This window comes from Jaculus jaculus, chromosome 1, assembly GCF_020740685.1.
Source record: "Jaculus jaculus isolate mJacJac1 chromosome 1, mJacJac1.mat.Y.cur, whole genome shotgun sequence".
Taxonomy (NCBI): Eukaryota; Metazoa; Chordata; class Mammalia; order Rodentia; family Dipodidae; genus Jaculus; species Jaculus jaculus.
The window spans coordinates 181,782,616-181,802,429 of NC_059102.1; positions in this window are offsets into that span (position 1 = coordinate 181,782,616).

Sequence of the window (19,814 nt, forward strand, 5' to 3'; positions counted from 1 at the left end):
TTCCAACCATGGTCTTAGTGCTGCTTCTCACTGTCTGAAAGGAACCCCTCTTTCTTAGTTTCCTTGTCCACTGCCACTGTTGTCACTTCTAGCTGTCACCCAGGAAGATGGAAAAGACATTCAAGCACCTCGTCCTGTCTGCCATGCCACAGCCTGTTCCTTCCCATAAGGGGTCCTGATACAAAGGCCTCCACTGTTGTTGAACAAGCAAGCCTTCCAATCCATGAGCCTATGACCAGGATAATGCTGAAGTCCTCCTGGGTTTCTTATTATCACAATAGGATCTAGGCTCAGCCAACACTCTTTTTGTGACTAAGGGTCTCACAAAACAGTAAAAGTATAGAATCTCTTCTGGTGGCTGGCTGCGTGGGTGCTTTGTTGTCACTGATATTAGTTAACAGAGCATCCATGACACTCTGCTGGTCCCAACACAGCACAGCAGAGGACTTGGGGACTGCTCCAGGGCAGTGGCTCTACCTGGAACTGGCCTTGCTCCTAGGAGTTCCAGGAAACTGCAGGCCTCCCAACATGTGGCCTCTGCAGCTCCAGGGTAGGCCGATGCTCCCCAGACAGGGAGGGCCTCCTTGTGTTGTGGTCGGGTCTATTCTTATGTCTTGGAATGTGGTTCTCCTGGTGCTGACAGCTGCCACCTCTCCTGGTGGTGCCAGGCCCTCGTGCCAGGCCTCTCTGGAGCCTTGCTCAGTGGGTGGCGAGGGTTTCTGCAGTCTCCCACCCACCTGGGCTGTGACAAGCAAGCTGGGGATGGGGGAGGGGGCCCAAGGCACCGGGGGCTTCTTGCTGGTTGTCCCTCCCCACCACTGAACAAAAAGCTTCCTGCTTGGGCGGGAACCAGAGAGAGGCTTTTAAATTGTAGAGCAGACAGCCCAAGCAGCAGCCAGGACAAGCTAGCGGAGCAAGCAGGGTGCCAGGGCCTCCTCCAGCTCACTGGCTTCTGTCCCTGCTGTGGGCAGCAAAGGAGAGCATGGAGGACTTCTCCACCTGCCCTGAGCTCTGAGGTCTGTGTCCACCTGGGGGTGGAGCCCATTGCTCTCTCTACTCTCCCTACCCAGCGGCCTTGCTATGGGACTCTTCTCTCTTGCTTCTAGACTGCTAGTTTCTGGCATGCTGAGCCAGAAACTTCCAACATTAGTTTACTGTGAGTGGGATGTGAGAGATCCTTGCTCTTCCCACCCTGTTCAATCAGTCAATGAGTGTTATAGCCTCATCATGCCGCTGTATCATCACCTTGGTTATCATTTACCACCTTTATCCCCAAGCTTACCATGTACCAATGTTGCCACGGTTACTGTGTAACAGGCACTGTGCTAAATCATGCCCCATTCTTCCAGTCATCTATCAGCTCCTTGGGAACTGATTACTCTTTTTCTGTGCCCTACACAGAACAGGGAATCAAATTCAAGGATGTTGAGTAGCTGACCAGGGTCACACAGCTTCTTAGTGTCAGAACTGAGTTGCTACCCTGAAGCCAGAGCGGTGCCCATCCCCTGGGTTTGTGTGGCCTCCCACGACAGGGTATTCACTACAGGAATTGCGGCCCCAAATTGTCACAGCCATTCAAATACTGGCCCTAGCCCTGCCACTTGCTCACTTTGTGACTTTTGAATGAGAGAGTGTGTATGTGTGAGAGAGAATTGGTGCACCAGGGCCTCTAGCCACTGCAACCTAACTCCAGATGCACACGCCTTGTACACATGCATGACCTTGTGCATTTTGCTTATGTGAGTTCTGGAGAATAGAACCTGGGTCCTTAAGCTTTGCAGGCAAGCCCTGTAACTGCTAAGCCATCTCTCCAGTGCCATATCCCTCTGCTCACACCAGTCTGTTTCTATGCAATGCAACCCTGCACAAATTCTCAGGACACAGCCCTAACAGCAAGCCTCTCATACAAACTGCTTCTAGCCCAGTCCAGATAAAGCTCTTTCTCACCCTCATAAGCCAAACCACTTAGTCCATAGTTCTTACTGTACTCAGGTCTTTCAACTCTGACCAGAATAATCCATCAGGCTGTACTTACAGCATTGCAGGACATCTCTTAGGTTAAGGTTCCAAATCCTTCCACATTCCTCTTAAAAATCAGCTCGAAAAGGCCAAAGCCACATAGTCAGGTGTCTAGCAGCAACCCCGCTCTTCGGTACCAACATTACTGTTGCAGTCAGGTTCACATTGCTGGCAGAAATCACCCGACCAAGAGAGCTTTTGGGGGAAAAAATTGTTTATTTTTGGCTTACAGACTCGAGGGGAAGCTCCAAGATGGCAGAAGAAAACTATGGTATGAGCAGAGGGTGGATATCACCACTTGGCTAATATAAAGTGGCAATAGCAAAAGGAGAGTGTGCCAAACACTGACAAGGGGAAACTAGCCTATAATGCCCATAAGCCTCCAGGAGGCTTTAATTTCTAATTGCCATCAGGTGGGGAACCTAGCATCCAGAACACCTAAGTTTATGGGGGACACCTGAATCAAACCACCACACCTTCCTATTACCCTCTTTTGTTCCCCTTCCTCCACCATCACACCACTAAACACCCTTTTCTCTCCAAGTAGTCCTTTTGTTTTTATGTCTCATCATTTATGTCCTCCTATGTCCTCTCTGTCAAAATGTTCATGGGACCTGGAGAGATTGCTCAGTGGTTAAGGCTCTTTTGGCAAAGCCAGAGGACCCAGGTTTGATTCCCCTGTACCCATGTAAAGCCATATGCACAAAGTGGTGCATACATTTGGAGTTTGTTTGGAGCAGATAGAGGTCCTGATGCACCCATTCTCTCTGTCTACCTGTCTCTTTCTGCTTGAAAATAAATAAATTTTTAAAAATAGTTAAGAGAGGGGCTGGAGAGATGGCTTAGTGGTTAAGCACTTGCCTGTGAAGTCTAAGGACCCCGGTTCAAGGCTTGATTCCCCAGACCCACATAAGCCAGATGAACAAGGTGGCTCATGTATCTGGAGTTCGTTTGCAGTGGTTGGAGGCCCTGATGTGCTCATTCTTCTCTCTCCCTCTCTCTCTCTCTCTCTCTCTCTGTCTCTCTCTCTCTCTCTGCCTCTTTTTCCCTCTATCTGTCTGTCACTGTCAAATAAATAAACAAAAACAATTTTAAACTATATTTAAAAGAAACACTGACAGGCTCAGAATTGTGCAAGTCTTTGGGGGTAGCAACAAGCACTGTGATGTCATGAATGCACCAGTCAGTTCTTGGCCAGAGGATGATGCCCTAAAGTACTCCTTCCCACCCTGTGGCTATGATATGCTTTCTGTAGTCCCACAGTATTCCCCAAGCCTTGAAGGGGATGACAGAGCTGTCTTATCCACTGCTGAACTCCCCACAGCCTCTTGTGAGTTTGAGTCTTCTCAGTGTTCACGGCTATCTGCATACAAAAGCTTCTCAGCCAGCAGTGAGAGCAGCAGTGGTGTTTGCTCCACCACCTCTTCTGCACCATTCCCTGAGCCCTGGATGGTGTTGTAGAGATAAGTGGCCAATTGCTAAGCATGAGGCTTTCTCTTTTTGTTACTTTGATGAGTCTTGGGTCTCCCCAGTATTCACCACCATCTGTAAAAAGAAGCTTCTCTCAGCTTCTCTTTTCACATGGTAGTGACCTTGGGATGACTCAGAAGGCACCATAGTTCTGAGATTAAGTGACAGAGGAGTGCTCAGCACTGAAATATCTCTATCACATCTTCCAAAGCTCAGGGTCCATGGTGCAAGAGGTGATGGAAAGAATGTAAGAGTCAAAGACTGCTTACAATGCACTTTTTCAGACACAAAATAGCCTGGATATCCATGACCTCACAGTACCTGACACCACTTACACAAGACCATCATACTAGGAGGAAAAGATGATGACATCAAAATAAAAGAGAGACTGACTGATAGGGGGAGGGGATATGATGGAGAGTGGAGTTGTGAAGGGAAAGTGAGAGAGGGTAATTACCATGGTTTATTGTCTATAATTATGGAAGCTGTAAATAAAAGAAATTTTAAAAAAGAAGCTTCTCTAACTAAAAGTGAGAACAGCATTAACCAATCAAGGGGTTTAAGCATTTAGAAGGCAATTTGATGGGTTCTGCATATCCATTCAGCTCAAGAACAGTGGTAGCCTCCATGTAGGGCCTTATGACCTTCCAAACTATAGGCTTTTGACTTGGTTTTCTGTATTAGGCAGGAATTGCTTTCCACTAAGCAGCCTCAAGTCTATTCAGAGAACTGTTGGCTACCCCGCAACTTTGGCTCCATTTTTGAACTACTGGGCACATTCTGCCTGGCTGATTAAATGTTCTATCTTATTTATTGAGACAGGGTGTCTCAGCTGAACAAGGAGCTCACTGCATCCACTAGTCTAGCTAGCCAGCTTGCCCCAGGGATCCACCTTTTTTACCTCTTGAATGCTGAAGTTACAGGTGGGCCACAATATGTGCCCAGCATTTGAGAGCTGGTATCTGAACTCTGGTCCTCATGTTTGTGTGGCAAGCCCTTTATCCACTGAGTCATTGCCTTAGCCCTGGGGAAATATATATATGTCAACAGATAGATAGATAGATAGATAGATAGATAGATAGATAGATAGATAGATAGATAGAGATATATAGATATATAAAGACACATTGAAAGGGAGGACTCTATGTATCCCAAGATGACCTTGAACTCTCCATGTTTCTGTATCAGCCACCTGAGTGCTGCAATTACAGAAGTGTACCAACACACTCATATTCCATCATGACTAGCACATCTCAGGGATCCCAGGTTCTTTTTTTTTTTTTTTTTGAGGTAGGGTCTCACTCTAACCCAGGCTGACCTGGAATTCACTATGTAGTCTCAGGGTGGCCTCGAACTCATGGCGCTCCTCCTCCCTCTGCCTCCCAAGTGCTGGGATTAAAGGCGTGAGCCATCCCTCCCAGCCCATGTTCTTTTATCTTTGTCCTGGAAAGGCATGTTGAATAGAACCTTGAGCTAGCTCTATGCCAGGCCCTGGGGTGCAGAGCTGCCTTTCTCAGACTTCCCTTCTACCAGCATTACTGAGAGGAAAAGCTTTCTCAGAGGCCTGTGTGGCTTCCGATGGTGCCATGCAGCAATTGCCACAAAGGTGGGGCTTGAAGCCGCAGTAAGAGTCTCTCCTCCTCCAGCTCCGGAGGTCAGACCTTGGGCTGAAGTCAAGGTGCCAGAGGCCTGCTTCTTCTGGCAGCTCTGAAGAACAGGTCATCTCCTCATTTTTGCCAGGTGCAGGCCACACTCCTCACTTCCTGGCCCTGTCCTCTATCCTCAAAGCCAGCCCTTGGATATCTCTTCTGCCTCACCTTGGCTCCCATCCTCATACCATCTTTCTTTTATGATTTTCATTTATGTTTAATATTTGTATTTATCTGGGAGAGAGAGACAGAGATTGGGAGGGAGGCAGAGAGAGAAAGATTGAATGGATGCGTCAGGGCCTTTAGCCTCTGCAAATGAACTCCGGACACAGGCACCACCTTGTGCATCTGGATGACATGGGTCCTGGGGAAACGAACCTGGGTCCTTTGGCTTTGCAGGCAAGCACCTTAACCACAGAACCATCTCTCCAGCCCTCTATCTTTGTTTATATAGGGACCCCTGTGATTACAGCAGGTCCCCCAATACCATCCAGTAAAATTCCCCCATCTTAAGGCCTTTCACTAATTCCATCTGTGAGGTCCCCTTTACTATGGGAGGTAACATGTCTTCATGTTACCTACTCATGAACCTACTGGAAGCTCCGTCTTGGAGTGGTTGGGAGCACAGGCCTGGATGCACTGAATCTGCCTTTAACGTGGGCCTTACCCTCCCTTTCTTAATCTCCCTGGGCCTCAGTTTCCCCATGTGTCACGTGTTTCTAAAAGTGAATTCACATCAAAGCTTGAAGGCCAAAGCAATCACAGGCTTTCTAGCTAAAGCTCTCAGTTACAAAGTTAAAATGCTGCTTTTACTGCTGCGCATAGAAGAGTAGCTCAGAGCCACCACGAGGGCATTGAGTGCCCGTTAAGGTCAGAACAGGAGAGAATTTGGCAGCTGAAGCACCCCCCCCATCTGTGACCCACTTCCCCTCTCCCCCACACATATACACACAAGACAACCTATGAGGCCTGCGCGGAGAAGCTGCCTGTGTGTCACCTCCAGGCCTGGGCACTCAACAGACTGTCCATCTGCCCCGGCAAACCTTGGTTGGTGCATCAGACTGGCTGGCTCTGGTCACATGCTTCCTTACTGGTTGCAAAGCCCCGTGGGAAAGAAAGGATCTCAGCTTCTTGATGCAAGACTGAGTGTTCCCTCTCCGGGCTCAGGGCATGGGGTGGGGACTTCCCCAAACATGAAAGGGGATCGTCCCCTCGCATGGAGTGTGCAGGCAACGCCAGTGATCGTTATAAATCCAGGCTGGGCCAAGGCTGCGGCAGAACTGCTTCATTCCCCAGAGTTGCGGCTTCTGATCCTCTTTCTCAGAGCTCTCCCCCAGATGCTAGCCAAACATTGACACTGTAATGATTCCTGGGTGGCCATCCTGGTCAGAGAGACCCTCCTGGGACTGGGGAGTCCACACCCTGACTGACTCCATCAGCTTCAGTGAGGCAGAGGAAAGAGAAGTGCAGGGAGGGAGAGCCATGTGCAACCAGGAGACTTTTCTAATGTGTATCACATTATGCAGCCGAGCCAGAGGCCTCCGCTTCCTGACACATTCCGCCCCAAGACAGCTTGATGATTTGAAGGGAGCGGCGGTCAGATTGTATACCTGTCAACTGCCTCTCTGCACTCCTGGGCCGCGAGGCTATAATGAGGCCTGACACCTCAGGAATCCACAGGGACCCCGAGCAGCTGCAGAGGGCAGGGGTAGGCAGGAGCAGCCAGCTCTGGCCACTCGGGCCTGTCTGGATTGGGCCAGAAGAGCCTGGAGGACCTGCTCCAAGGTCTGCCTTGGCTTCTTGCCGATGGGACAATAAAAGTCCCTTCGTGTCAAGTCTAAGGCAGGAGGATTTCCACAAGTTTGAGGCCAGCCTGGGTTACATAGCAAGACCTTGTCTCAAAACAAAACCATTAGTTCATTAATTAATTTAAATTAATTAATTTAAAAATGTATTTTAACAGATCCTCAGAGATTTATGTTGGGGTACCAAGGGAGTGCGTGCCAAGTGTCTACCATGACAACATGGTCAGTGACAATGATAAATGTTACCATGTCCACCACCTGCACCATCTTGACGGCACTGGGGGCTTCAACTGCCTGTCACAAGTGCTGAGAGCTCCGCCCGCTGGGCAAGCGCTTCTTTCACTGCATTCTCGTTCTTTCCAGACAACCTGTCAGGAACATTTTTTTGAGGTGGAGACACTCTGGGTTTGGCCAACTTCTACTCTGCTGAGGGAGCTGAGGCGTAGGTGGAAGTGGCTCCATGCTCGCTGGTAGAGAGGTTTCGACAGCAACAGGGCGGAAGGGACACGGAGAGAGGCCTCTGGGAACTGGAAGAGAGTGCTCTGAGGAGTCCTGAACTTGATCCTGCCTTGGGAGCAATTCCACAGCTCCAAGGGTAGGCATCTAAGATAAATACAAAGGATAGCCAGCATTCTGGAACATTCCACCTTCTTTCCGGGACACATGGCTGAGCATCGTCTACACTCTCAGGGGGAGCATGGAAGAGAACGGACCGGACTTAGGGGTCTCGGTACCGAGCACGTGGGGAGTCCTGACTCCACCGCTCAATACTTGACCTCGTCCCTTTCTGGGAGTAGACATGGAGCCAGGGGGGGCTCCTTCCCGGGGGACGATGCTCTCACGGGTGCTGGCCTGGAAGCCAGTCTTTGAGGTGTTCTTTAAGAAGGGACTCAAGGGACAGGGTAAAGAGACTGAAGAGCTTCATAAGGGAGATGGGACTTGACCTCAGCCTTTGAAGGAATGGGATTTAGTCAGAAGGCAGGAGGCCCAGCCTTGAGCTGACATAGTCGGATGTTTCTGTATAGGGAGGGAATCATTGGGAACTCTTCAGAAAAGTCTGAGCAGAAAACAGGACAGCCACATGGTTTCCTGGCTGGGAACATTGCTGAAGTGTGGACACAATACCTATGGAGCACATGGCCTGAGGCAGAAGCCCTTTCCCCTGAGACTCTGAGTCCTGAGCAACAGCAATGGCTTTTGTGGTCCTCTCTGGGCAATGGGAACAATAATATGTTCTCCAGGCGTTTTCCGTAGGAGAAAACAAGGCCACAAGGGTCATTTGAGTGGAATGAGGTCACTGGGTAGGCGTCACTGCTGCTTTCCACTGATGGCAAGAGGAGCTATCACTGGGGGCCTCGGCTCCAGGCTAAGGATTATCAAGAAACCTCTACCCTCGCCTCAGATGACCCTGGGCCGGGCCGCCACGCTCTTCCCACACGTGTTCCCTCTGTGTCTGCACCTGGACCAAACAGTAGTCCACATGCTTCCATGTTATTTAATTTTTGGATGCCTTTTGGCAAACTCCTACAATGCCACACGGCCCCCAGCGAGGAAGGGACCACCAGCTTCTGGTATGGACCCTACCTTGACCCTATTGCCAGCCTACTCACCCAGGTGTCCCCAAACACCCAGGCTCTCACATGTCACACCACTCAACACTGCTCACCGAGTCTCCTAATCACAAGTGACAGGAACCCAGCTACCTGAAATAGAACTGACTGGGACAATATAGAATAGAATAAGAATAAAAGGCTAGAATAACAGTTTGGGCGTGGGGATGAGGCTAAATCCAGATTTTCAAAATGCTATCAGAGCTTTAGCTCTCTCTGCCCCCTCGAAGCTGCTCTTCTTGTGCGGTTACCCCCTCCTCCTGCGACTCTTCCACGAGGTGAAGGAATGGCTTCCAGCACCCCAGGCCTGCAGCTTCTTAATCTGTCACACCAGTGGAAATAGAGCCAGCTTCCTGTTGCCAGTATCTTTGGCCAGGGAAGTACTCTGATTGGCCCTGAGAAGGTCAAACATCCTCCTCTGATCCCAATCTGGGTCTAGTGGCATCACCTCTGAGGCCTTGGGGGCAGAAGAAGGAATGAATGGAGTATGCTGTGTACAACGGGAGGAAGACTGTGCATACAGGTGATTGCCGGGGGGCGGGGCATCGTCCAGTGAGCCCGGGCGGGTTTGGATGGGGAAGGGTCGGTACTGCTCTTGAGCTGGCCCTGGAGTAGGAGGAGGGCTGTGAGAAAGGGCTTCTCCTGTTCGTCCCCAACAGGGAGGTACAAGGGCAGGCACCTGCAGGGAAGATGACAGCGAGAAATCCAAAGACCGTGGGGGCTGCAGGTTGGCCAGTGATCCCCACTGGTGTGAGAAGCCAGGTGGGTGGGAAGTGGAGCTCCCCTGGGGTGCTGGGCAGAGCCTGGGCTGGTCAGACGTGGGAGAGTCACCTTGTGCGGGAACTGACAGGGGACTCTGGGCCATCAGCAGCTTCCGTTCCCAGTAAACTGGAGAGTTGGGAGCTGAACAGCCTAGGTAGATCTCTTCGTCCCAGAGTGTGCCTTCCTCCCCTGGCCCCAGAACCCAGGAATGCGCCCCGGGGCCCCCCAGTCTCCCCTGGCTGAGGGGAGCAGCTGGCAGCAGAGCCTAGGGCTGCATCCCTCCTCCTCCAGGGATGCAAAGCACATGCAGATGTGGGGCTGTCGGCCACAATCAGGGACTCAGGTGAGGAATGGGGCCTGGCAGCCCTGGACTTGTACTCGTTTGCCTGAGTGCAATTTCCCGTGATTACGCTTCCTAAGTCTTGGGCATCTGTGAAAGCTCACCCGGGACACAGAGGAGCCGGCGCGCGGGCAGGGGGAGAGAGAGGCCTTCGCTGCGAATCACTTTTTGCTGGTGGAGAAAAGCCACTCTGGTTGTTTCGAGCATGTGCCAAGTCCCCGAGACAAGGCTGTCTGACTAGCCCCCAGCCTCTGCAAGGAGTGCTGTCTCCCACGTACTGCTCCCTGGCGACCCCGTCCCCATCGCCACCACTCTTTACCCTCCTTGTCCTTGTCCTCCATCACTCTGTCAGCCATGTGAGAATTCCTGCAGCCCACTCTGTCAGTCACACACAGGGACACTTATAATGTCACCCACCTTGTTGCCCTCTGCCAACTTGTAGCCACTCCAGTTCTGCCTTAGCACATCAGCAGCCGCCCACATCCCTTGCCAGCCACCCCATTCATCTGGTCACACGCACAGACCCCAGTGAGCTGCTCTTCTGTTATCCCCGAATCACGCTGACGCCACGTTCCATATGCCCTGGGTCACATCCAACCCCGCAGGAGGACACTTGGTCCTTCTTCCACTCGGAGAATCAGATCTGCAAAACATTTTGCCCCCTGGTGTCTCTGTCGCCTAGGCTCTCCAATGAAGACTTGCTTTAACAAGCACTTTGGGAGAGCCAGAAGAGTCAGCAGAGAGGACCTAGGGTCAAAGAACCCCTGGGGAAGAGCATGGTGTGAGCATAGTTTGGGAGGTGGTCCTCCTTGGGGAAAGCAGGTTGTGAGCCAATGTGAGAGCTCCCACTCTGGGAACATGGGAATACCCCCCAACCCTCTGTCTCCTGGAAGGATCTGAAGGATCTGTCCTCTGTACAAAAATATCATTGCTTCCAAGCCCAATTATCTAGAAGGAGCCAAGACCAGGGTATGGCTTTAAGCAAGCTCTTTTTTTTTTTTTTGGTCCAGAGAGGTATATCTGAAGCATATGTGTGCTGTCCTAAGCCTATTGCAGACATCACTAATCAATCATGGCACCAAGAGGTTAAGTCATTTGGCAAAGATCACACAGCTGATAAATGAGAAGCATCAACGTTTGAATATGGATAGTCCAGATTCAGAGTCTCTGATCTTAACCTGTAGACAGTCCTATCCCATGCCAGCTCTGGTCCCTGGCATCAGAGGTGGACACAGGCAGACCATAAAGTTTGACAGCAGACTAGGAGAAGCAAACAAATCAGAAAGGGGGTTGGTGTAGATACAGATTCAAAGTCAGCTCTGCCACTCATTGTTTGGGGTGGAGCCCTAATTCCTGTCATTGTAAAATGGGAATAATGCTCTTACCAAAGTATGTGGTATTAGACAGGATTCTCCATAGGAATGGAGCAGTTCAAATGAAGGATAAATAAATGATAAAAGGGATTGATTAGATTGGCTAACATGATACGGCTGGACAGCTCAACCATAGCTGCACACGGGAGAAGCTGCTCAGCCCATGCAGCTGGATGCCTCCGCCATCCCCATCTGGTGCTGAAGATCTGGAGGGTTCCTGGGGATCTGCTGGCCTTCAGTCCATGCGGAAAAGCCAAAGATGCTGGGTTTTGATGTCAGCAAAGGGTGGTGGCCGCAGTAGCAACAGATAGACACGCTCACCAAGGAGCAAAGTGGCAAGGCAAGGCGGCACGGACACTTCCTCAGACATCTTTACATCCAGGCTAGGGCGGGAAAGGCCACTGTAGGGGAGCGTGTTTATCCTTAAGTGGAGACTTCTAGAAATGGCCAACAGGCCTCCCCACGTCCAGCCCGGCCATTACACATATCAAGCCCATGGTTCAGGATGAATGCGTAGCTCACTATTGTCTTGATCATCTACAAAGCCAAGCTCTCCCAGCCTGGAGGAGAAAGCAAGCTAAGGGACATGGACAGGAGTGATGGTTCTTTTGTCAGTTTGACTGGCTTTGGAATTGCCTGGGAAACAGACCCGTGGGAGTGTCTGAGGGTGTTCACAGGGAGGTCTAACTAAAGAGGGAAGAGCTGCCATCATGTGGTGGCACCTCCCGTGGGCAGGGGTCCTGCACATAGTAAACAGGGAAAAAGGAAAAAGTGATCTGAGCACCGGCGTCTCTAGCTCTGCTTCTGACCAAGGTGACCAGCTGCCTCACAGTCCCAGTGCCGTGACTTCCTGCCTCAACGCGCCATATCTCAAAACTGAGAGCCAAAAGAAACCCTTCCTTCCTTAAAGGACTTCTTTTTAAAATATTTTATTTATTTATTTATTTGAGACACACACACAGAGAGAGAGTGGGTGTGCCAGGGCCTTCAGCCACTGCAAATGAACTCCAGACACATGTGCCACCTTGTGTGTCTGGCTTACATGGGTTCTAAGGGATTGAACCTGGATCCTTTGGCTTTGCAGGCAAGCACCTTAACTGCTAAGCCATCTCTCCAGCCCCTTAAATGACTTCTTGTCAGATATTTGGCCATAGCAATCAGAAACAGAATTAAGGCAACATATGAATGGATATGATCATAATATGATATGCACATATGAGTATGTGAGGTTTTTTTTGAGGTAGAGTCTCACTCTAGTCCAGGCTGACCTGGAATTCACTATGTAGTCTCAGGCTGGCCTCGAACTCACAGCAATCCTGATACCTCTACCTCCCTAATGCTGGGATTAAAGGCATGTTCCACCAATGCCCAGCCATGTGAGCTTTGAAAAGGAAAGATTTTCTGACACTTGCTTCACACAGATGAAGGAACTGTCAGTACATTCTGCTAAGTGAAATAAACCAATCACAGCATGACAGAGTATGTGATTCCTCTTACATGAGGGACACAGAGAAGTCAAGTTCAGAGGGCAGAGTGGTGGTTGCCTGTGGCTGGGAGGAGGGAATAAAATGAGAAAGTTTGGGGGGTTGACTTCACAACAACGTGGATAGATGTGACACTACTGACCTGAAAAGTTCAGATGGTAAATTGTCAATTTTATACGATGTGCATTTTGTCATAATAAAAATTAAAAAAACAAACGAAAGACCAGGATATAACTCAGTTGGTGGAATGCTTGCCCAGCATCCACTGAACTCTGGTTCTATCCCTAAGACCACATACGTTGAACACGGTGGTGCATGCCTGTAATCCTCCTCACACTCAGGAGGTAAAAGCAAGAGGAAGATGAGTTCAGGGTCATTCTAGACTACATGGCACATTTGAGGCCAGCCTGTCTCAGGAAAAAGAGGGTTACTGAGAAAGCGTGAATTGGGTGCCATGGTAACATGGGTGCTGAAGAGCGGCAGTGATCACCTATGCCGCGGAAGGGTTGGAGAAGGTCATCTGAAACACAGTGACACTGGGGAAAAGGTAGCGACATGGCCACATGGAATTCTGAAAGCTCGGAAGCAGGAATGTGCTTATTAGCAAACACCCTGGAGACATCGCTTGGCTAAATCCCCATGCCTACCCCACCTTACCCATTTTCCTTTAAGGACAGATCACTAAGGGCGTCATGGTGGGGGAGTGGAGGGACCTTGCTGGAAGCAGGACTGGGCCACAGCAGCAGCAGGCTGGGAAGAGGCCAGGCCCGGAGCAGGGAGATGCCCTCTTAGACAGCATAAAACACACACACACACACACACACACACACACATGCACACACACACACACACACACACACACACACACACACACCATACTTTCTAAATGCTGGGACAAAATACCCAACCAGAAGCAGCTTATAGAATGAAAATAGTTCAATTTGGCTTACAGTTGTAGAGACTAGAGTTCATTATGGTAGGGAAACATGGCAGGAATGGGAAGCCAGCATCATCTCACATCAGCAGTTAGAACGGGAGCGGGGGGAGGGGGTTGGAGAGAGAGAGAGAGAAAGCAAGCAGGGTTGGGCTTGAACACCCCAAGCTCTGCTCACAATGACATACTTCCTCCCCAAAAGTTCCACCTCCAAAAACTTTCTTAACCTTCCCAAATAGTGCCATTTTGCTGCAGACCAAGTATTTAAATATGTGAATCCAGGCTGGAGAGATGGCTTAGTGGTTAAGCACTTGCCTGTGAAGCCTAAGGAACCCGGTTTGAGCCTTGATTTCCCAGTACTCACATAAGCCAGATGCACAAGGTGGCGCATGCGTCTGGAGTTCATTTGCAGTGGCTGGAGGTCCTGGTGTGCCCATTATCTCATTATCTCTCCCTCTCTTTCTCTGTCTGTTGCTCTCAAATGAATAAATAAATGAAATAAACAATTTTTTAAAAATGCGTGAATCTCTGCAGGTATTCCAATCAAACCACCACACAGTGGGTCTCCACACTAGTCCTCACCCCAGACAGCTGAGAGACTGTCCATGTACCATGGCCACACAATCCCAGGGCCAGGGGCATGAAGTGCACACACAGGTGTGTTGTGACAGAAAGAGCATTACCCGGGCTAGGAAGGAGCCTCAGCTGGAAGATCCCTCGCTGCCCCAGACACAGTGAAATCTAGCCACGGACCCAAGGCCAGTGAAGACCCCCCCCCCACATTCAACTGTATCTTTGCTTCTGCTTTTGCAATGTGGAGCTCTGGAGGTTAAATCAAACGTAGCCTCAAGGGTGGGGCCTGGCCAGGATGGATCCTCCCGATCACCTGGCAAGTTCCCCAAGGGTTCTCTGAGCCCCACAGCCTTGCTAACTATGCCTCCTCCTCTTTTCTTCAGAACCCATCCTGCTTCAGCCCACCCTTCCCTCCTTGTACCTCTGCTTCCGTATCTAAGCACGGGACCAGTGAACACGGCGAAGTCATGGGCTCTTGCTCTTTAATGCTTCAGGCCTTAGGAGCGCAGCTCCCCTCTCACAATGTCTACGGGCCTGCCTCACGTCACAGAAACTTTAATGACTTGTTTCCTAGCAGAGCTAAGGCTGGTGCCCAAGTCTCCTGAACCCCAGGTAGCCCTTTCCTGCCCACGTCACAGGCTTGGCTATAGGATTTCAGCTAAATAGAAGATGTGGGCTTCTGTCCTTATGCCTTTTTTTTTTTTTTTTTTGGTGCTGTCTTCAGGGCACAGGAGTAGCGCCCAGAAGGAAGGGACAGTCTTGGGGGTTTCACTGACTGAGAGGATGCACAGGAGGTAGGAGGGAGGTGTCACCGCCTCAGCAGGTCTCTTTGCTTCTTCCCCAGGGCATCGGGCCTACTTTGAGCCACAGGCTAGGAAAGACACCTAGCTCACTGGTGGGTTTGGAGAGTGGGGGCTGTCTAATAGCAGTGCAGTGGGGGACACAGGGGGGTTGGGCTTGGGCTTTGGAAGGACTTTTGGCACCAAAAGCTGTGAGATCCAGTGCTGCTCTGAGTGACATCCCTCTTTCCATTGCTGGGCACTGCAGCCTTGCTGTGATGTTTTCAGGGAATGTGGAATCCTTGGTACCATTTCTGACGTGGACACACAGGTAGCTGGGACCTGGCCTCTGTATTCCTCATGCAGTTCCCTCAAGACTATGACCAGAAGGCTTATTTCACCTTCACCTGTAGGGGCTGAGGATCGCCAAATCAGTCAGTGGCAAAAACTAAAACCATCCCAGGTTTAGGAGCCACCCCCACTTGTGTTTTTTTTTTTTTATATTTTTTATTTATTTATTTGAGAGCGACAGACACAGAGAGAAAGACAGATAGAGGGAGAGAGAATGGGCGCACCAGGGCTTCCAGCCTCTGCAAACGAACTCCAGACGCGTGCGCCCCCTTGTGCATCTGGCTAACGTGGGACCTGGGGAACCGAGCCTCGAACCGGGGTCCTTAGGCTTCACAGGCAAGCGCTTAACCACTAAGCCATCTCTCCAGCCCCCCACTTGTGTTTTGAAAGCGAAATGTTCCCCACAGGCTTTTGTGCTGGTGGCAGTGTTTTGAACGCTTTAGGAGGCGGAGCCTTGCTGGAGGGAGAATGTCACTGAGGGAGCGCCTTAGGTTTGATAATCAGGCCCCCCTTCCATTCTGCTCTGCTTTCTGCCTGTAGGCACAGTGTAACTAGATGCCTTAAACTCTTGATGTTATTCCTTTCCTGCCAGAATAGACTATTCCTTCCAACTGTAAGTCAAAACAAGCTCTTCTTCCTGTATGTCATTCTGTCATAAAGAGAAGCAAAGTTAATGAGTAGAAAGCCTTCCTCTGGACCTGCACCACTATGCCATCTCTCGCCTGGGACAGTTACCCTCTCCTTTCTATGTCTCAGTCTGCACATCTGTAAAATGGGTTATTTGTATTTTTTTTTAGACTACGTCACACTAGGAGGCAAAGGAACCCCAATTCAGAAGCAGACACGCAACCCGAGGTCCCAGCTCCTCCTCTGTGTGCGTTCCTTCTTTGTTATGAGGGAAAACCGAAACAAGACAAGGAGCAAGAAGAAAATTCCAGACAATGGGAAGCTCTAGGAGGAAATGAAGGGACCTGAGAAGAGTCGGAGTGGTTTGCATCTGTGGGGCTCAGGAAAGTACAAAGCACAGTCCCTGCCCATGTCTCTGCTCTCCTGCCCTGATCCACCTGTACCCCAGGGGCCTTGTAAAAGCTCCAACCAAGCCGGGCATGGTGGCGCACACCTTTAATCCCAGCACTTGGGAGGCAGAGGTAGGAGGATCACTGTGAGTTCAAGGCCACCCTGAGACTATATAGGGAATTCCAGGTCAGCCTGAACTAGAGTGAGATCCTACTTCGAAAAACCCAAAAAAAAAAAAAAACCTCCATCCATCTCCCCAGCACACTTCTCATGTCACCACATCCACCCAACAGTCACCCTGTGTCATTCTTGGGCCTCGAGTTGCTCAAGGCTCAGTGTGCTTGGACAGGGACCATGGAGCCCTCAGCCCCTAGATGAAGGGTGTTCCCTCCTACATATGTACTTCACCTTGATCTGTTGACTCCCCGTGCCATGAGTTGGGTGCAAGCAAAGGTGGCACAAAGTGGTCCTCTAATTCAGGCCCATGACGACCTGGCTCTATGGAAGGAACCCAGGGAATACCAGGGAAAGGAACTGAGGCGGTCTCTGAGAAGGAGGTGCCCTAGAGCTGGGCTTAGTGGGAGAAACAGGCAGCCCTGAAAACCCTGAATAAAGGCTTTCACAGAGGGGTCGACTTTTCCATCCACCCAGCCTGCTGCCCAGCTTGCAGCCTCAGCAGACTGGCAGGGCCCAGGAGCGGCCACCTGGAAGGGATCTCCCTGGCCGGCTCCCTGAAAGTGAAATCCGTCACTGATGGTCTCCACATTGCACTTCCAAGGAGAGAGGCTAGAAGACGAACGTGGGAGGAAAATGAGCTGTGAGCTCTGCGCTTAGCCCAGCAGGGCTAGGGCTGACTGGAGCGCGTCTGTGCCCTCCACTCTGCGTTGTTTACCACTGGTCACAGAATCTCTGAAGATGGGTTTCGTTGCGCCAGCCCAGCTATTCTGTATGTCTTCAAACTTGCCTCTGCTTTTGAAGAGGAGACACCAAGAAAGTCCTCCTTCCTGACAGTGACATCCACTTAGTCCCGTTCTCCTCTCAAGCACCATTTGTGGCTAACACCACAATAATGCCCAAGGTTTTAAAACATGTCTTCCAGTTCTTTGATGTTCCTTCCATTGAGAGGCGGAGATTGTGGTCCCTCTACTTGAAACTGGGCTTGGTGACTGTCTGACTACTAGGCCAGAGAAGCAGTGACATTGTATGACTTCTGGGGGCCAGAGAAGGTGAAACTTTCCCTGCTGGCCACCAGACATTCACTGCCCAGCGCCAACGCCAAACACCGTGTGACATTTGACCACAGCAAGGCTGCATGCCGCCAAGAGTCCCAAGGCAACGCATCCAAAGACCATGTGGACACACCCAGCCCATCAAGAAGAAGCAGGGTCCCTGGCTAACTCCTGCCTAGATCTTTGCAATGTCAGTGCCCCAGTGCCAGCTACTATTTGACATTGCACAGAGTTCCCAAGCTGGAAGCACCTCCCGGATTCCCCACCCATAGAAATGAAAGATGCAGATCCCACCGAAGGCGTTAGGAGCGCCGGATGTTAGAGAGGTTCTCTATACGGCAAAACACCAACGAGTGCCACATGGGCCCTACACAACTTATGCTGGAGTTTCTCTCTATGCCCTTCGGGATGTGTGAATAAATTTAAAACGCGTCCTTTTCTTTGGCTTCTGGCTGTGTTTACCAATAGGGGGCGCTAGAAGGATGGAAAAAATAGGAGAGGGACAGTTTCTCCCCTGACTTCATCCCTGCTGTACCACCCAGCCTCAGCTGAGCCCCTCTGCTAAAGGCTTCAACTTCTGCTAGATTGCCTCTGTGTGCCCAGGTGCCAGTAGCTATCCCCACCCGCTACACTGCAGATCCAGGTAGACGACATGCCCTCCAGACTTTTCTAGCCTTTCCATCTCCCTTGGTGCCATCATGCCTTTGTAGACAGCTCTTGGTTAACTCTCCTCTGTTCCCCTGCGTGTGCTCTGTTTGCCGTGGCGGACCCTGGTTGAGTGCGTGATGATGTCATCACCGATGTGGTTCTGCCCAACCCCATTCGACATCTCATCATTCGACACTTGCCTTTGGAAGCTGCACATCCAATAAACATGGACTCCCCGCCTGTGGATCCCGGGTGTTCCTCCTCATCCTAGCAGTCACAGATGAAGCAATCAGCAGGAGAGACCCAGGGTCCATTTCTTCAAGAGCTACATGCTGGGGTGTGTGTGTGTGTGTGTGTGTGTGTGTGTGTGTGTGTGTGTGTGTGAAGATATCACAGGGACAGATCGTCAACCAGTAAACCATCATTTCAGATAGCCATAAGTCTGTGGGGAACATCAGTCGGGGCCACAGGATAGAGGAGGACACATTCTCTCAGCAACCTCTCACTGGAGGCTGACTGGGAGGAAATAAGTATGCAGTCTCTACCACCATTGAGGGAGCTGCTCTTAAACACCACGTGCACGCATGGGGCGTACAGCAGCTTTTCACAACCTCTTACAAATGAGTCTTCTGAAAGACCAAAGTAAGACAGACAACTCACAGTCTTCTCCACGGGAGAACTTCTGAAAGGCTTCCAGAAGTTGAATCCACACAATAGCTGGTCAAGTGTCAAAATGGAAGAAAACAAAATGGTGGATGATATCTTGAACATTTATCTAGACTCCATATTTCACCCCTTCCTCATGTTCCCTTCATAGTCAGCATGGATCTGGGGTTCTGCTGGCCTTAAGAAGATGCTAGATAAGGTCAGGAAGTGGCCCCAAGGCTGTTAGCAAAGAACAGTGGCGCCAGGGAGACCTTTGAGGCTAGATCTGGCTTCTGTCCTCAGAAGGAGAGGGGCAGTTCCCATGACACTCACCTCTGGCCCATACCCCAGCTGGGCACACACAATACAGCCACTTGTTTGAGAGCTCAGTAAGCTCACAGGCCTTCCTTGCCCTGGTTTGGGCTGAAATGAGCAAAGGAGGTGGGTCAATTTCCCTGGCTGTGGGGGAAGCCATTTCCAGCAAGGCTGACCATAGCCCTTCCACTGACCGACAGCTTCCTCAGGCCTTTGGGAAGCACTCCAACATACCCTTCTACTTGGAACCCTCCCCCTCACCTCCATCCCCTCTCCTCTCTGGGGACTCAGCTCCTGGAACTCCCTGGCCAAGGAGACACCGACCCAGTCACCACCCTCATTCTATTTCTCTTCTGTTCCTCTACTGTTCTTTGCTAACAGACTTTGGATCACTTCTTGGCCTTATATTCCTAAGGCAAGCAGGACCCCAGCTCCAGGCTGACTGTGCAAGGAACACAAGGGAGGCGCGAGATGTGGATTCTAGATAAATGTTCTAGGTGCCTTCCTCCATTTTGCTTTCTTCCATCTCGGTGCCTCACTCAACATCTGAGGGAGGCAAGGCCCAGGCAGGGCACTGAGCTGCCCTAGCTCACGAAGTTGGAACAGGAACCCAGTTTTCCTCGACCACAGTCATAACCCTTCTATCAGCATTACCCTCATTTCGTGAAGCTGGCCAAACCCCCTTGCCCCAAAATGTCTGCCCTGACATCTTATCTCTCAGAGACTGTGCCTTACTCAGTGTGGCAATTGAGCAAGCATAACTTATTTTAGTGCTTTTTCTTTTGTTTCTTTGCTTAACTTTTTGTTTTGT